This window comes from Mustela erminea, chromosome 10 (assembly GCF_009829155.1).
Source record: "Mustela erminea isolate mMusErm1 chromosome 10, mMusErm1.Pri, whole genome shotgun sequence".
NCBI classification, from domain to species: Eukaryota; Metazoa; Chordata; class Mammalia; order Carnivora; family Mustelidae; genus Mustela; species Mustela erminea.
In genome coordinates this window covers 96,222,471-96,225,420 of record NC_045623.1, presented here as the reverse complement: position 1 = coordinate 96,225,420, position 2,950 = coordinate 96,222,471, and positions in this window count along the sequence as shown.

Below are 2,950 nucleotides of genomic sequence, written 5' to 3'. Positions count from 1 at the left end.
TCCTAAAAACCATGTGTTGCTATCAAATCTTCTATTCTAGTCCAGAATAACCAAACAAGCTTATAATGGCATCTTAATTTCTTATACAGGCTTTTTATAGGATGTGCATTCCAACTACCAGATGTAAGTGTTCTCCTTTTCAGAACTATCGTCTTCATTATCATCTGTAAACTGGCATTCTGGCGTGTCAGTCTTCTAATCTGGATTATTATATGACAGCACATGGAATATACATCACCAAAACTGTAAAGAACAGTGGCAATTACGAGTAAATGTGCCCTTGAAATGCTCATTTTTAGTTGGCTTTATTGACTTTCACTCATTCTGATTGTATGTGACATGATGGTAGATGAAGAATGCTTCTGTATAAATCTGTGACTATTTTGTAAAGACACCCTCCTACATGTCTTCAGTCTGCATACTGGGAAAGGTACTTTCTCAGTGTCATGGATCAGAAATTTACATAAGACTCAGTGCTGGGGAAAAAATGGTTTCTTGGTTGGAGGTCAGTCTCAAGGGCAGTAGTGCCTTAAGAGGAGGCGGGTGCGCACACATCCTTTACGTTATTATAAATCTTTACTGGAATGATGGTCTAAATAATACAAAAGAGACTTGCCTGAAAGAGCATTCGATTGATCTCATAAAAATCTCTAATGGAATAACACTTAAGAATTTCAACCTTGTGACCCTAAGAGAAAGTGTTTAGGAAATCCATATTGCTAATATGGAAAGCTCTCCGTAATACATTAAGTGATAAAATCAAGTTGCAGAATATTATGGGATCTGGAGAGATATATGACAGGTTGTTCAGTGGTAACCTCAGGGAAAGAGAATGGGGAAGGTTTTGAAGTAGAGTGTCATCTTACTGCTTTGGGCATAATTTTTTTTTTCTTAAATAGTCTTTTTAAATAAAGCACTTGGAAACCAAATTTTGATGAGGGAACAGAAGGCTAGCTGAGGACAAAGTACAAGTTGACCCCCTGCAACCTCCCCCACTACCCGCCCCCCGCTCCTGGGTGGGATTTGTGTGACCCTCCTCCAGGAAATTTCCAACTATCTTAATGCTTTGCTAGAGGGAAAAACAAATTTAGCTTGATAATAACAAGGCTCAGCCGGGAGCCTGATTCACCCCCTCCCCTCTCTCTGCCTGCCTGTCTGCCTACTTGTGATCTCTGTCTGTCAAATAAATCAATAAAATCTTAAAAAAAAAAAAAAAAATCTTAAAAAAAAATAAAAAATAAAAAGATGACCTAAATCCTTTCTGGAACAAAGTATGACAGAAAAAAATACTCAGTTCCTGAAGTATGTGTTTGAGACTATTTAAAGATTTTATTTATCTTTAATAAATAATATTATAAATAAAATAAATAATAATGAGCCACCCAGGTGTCCAGCTCCCCACACTCTTAATAGTGCTCCCACTGCTCCCAACAAATAGTTCCCCAAGTGGTTACACCTCCTTCATAGAAGAAGCCTTAGGGCATTTGTCCCTAGTTTTTAAAATTTCTACGGTGCCATTGGTGACTTAGAAATTGTATTTACAGGCGCCTGGGTGGCTCAGTGGGTTAAGCCTCTGCCTTTGGCTCAGGTCATGATCTCAGGGTCCTGGGATCGAGTCCCACGTCGGGCTCTCTGCTCAGTGGGGAGCCTGCTTCCCCCTCTCTCTCCACCTGCCTCTCTGCATACTTGTGATCTCTCTCTGTCAAATAAATAAATAGAATATTTAAAAAAAAAAATGGTAATGATTAAAGCCCAAACCTGGGGTTTTTTACGAAAAGGCAGGTAGCTTCCCTCTGCTCAGCTTGCTCTTCGGATTCTGGCGCATACGTAGGCAAATGAAAACCAGCAGCCAGCAGACTGGGGGGCTGCGCCAACGGGGCCCACAGCGGGTGGGCTGCCAATGACGTAGCCTGCTCGTACTTCTGTAGGGCGGTGGGGATTCCAGCTGGGCGTCCTCAAAACTAGGCCAGGATCTTTTCTTTTTTTTTTTTTAAAGATTTATTTATTTATTTATTTGACAGAGAGAAATCACAAGTAGATGGAGAGGCAGGCAGAGAGAGAGAGAGAGAGGGAAGCAGGCTCCCCGCTGAGCAGAGAGCCCGATGCGGGACTCGATCCCAGGACCCTGAGATCATGACCTGAGCCGAAGGCAGCGGCTTAACCCACTGAGCCACCCAGGCGCCCGGCCAGGATCTTTTCTAACTTGTACGTATTCCCTTCTCCCAGGACACTTTAGAGAAACCATGCTCTGAGTCAGGATGAATCGATGCCTGTTCTTTCTGGAGATACTTAAATGCTCATTCAGATCCACTTCACAATTTAATTACTCAAGTAAAATGACTCCCATTTTTCTTCCTCCCACTAGCATCATCTACCAGCAGCATATGACTACAAAAAGATCTCGAATTTTGTTTTTAAATAACTCAACTCTTGGGGTGCCTGGGTGGCTCAGTTGGTTAAGTGGCTGCCTTCCGCTCACGTCATGATCTCAAGGTCCTGGGATCAAGTCCCTCGCCAGGCTCCCCACTCAACAGGGAGTCTGCTTGTCCCTCCCCCAATGCCCCTCCCCTGCCTCAAATAAATAAAATCTTTTTTTTTTTTAAGATTTTATTTATTTATTTGACAGAGATCACGAGTAGGCAGAGAGGCAGGCAGAGAGACAGGTGGGGGAAGCAGGCTCCCCGCCGAGCAAAGAGTCCGATGCGGAACTCGATCCCAGGACCCTGAGATCATGACCTGAGCTGAAGGCAGAGGCTTTAACCCACTGAGTCACCCAGGCGCCCAAGTAAATAAAATCTTAACAATAATAATAATAAATAACATGACTCTTGTGTGATTAAATTGGAACGTTTCCCTATTAAAATACACTGTGTGTCTGCACAGCTTTCGGCCCCATCTAACGCAGAAATCACGTCCATATCCCACGCCAGAAAGAAGGACTGGCCATTCG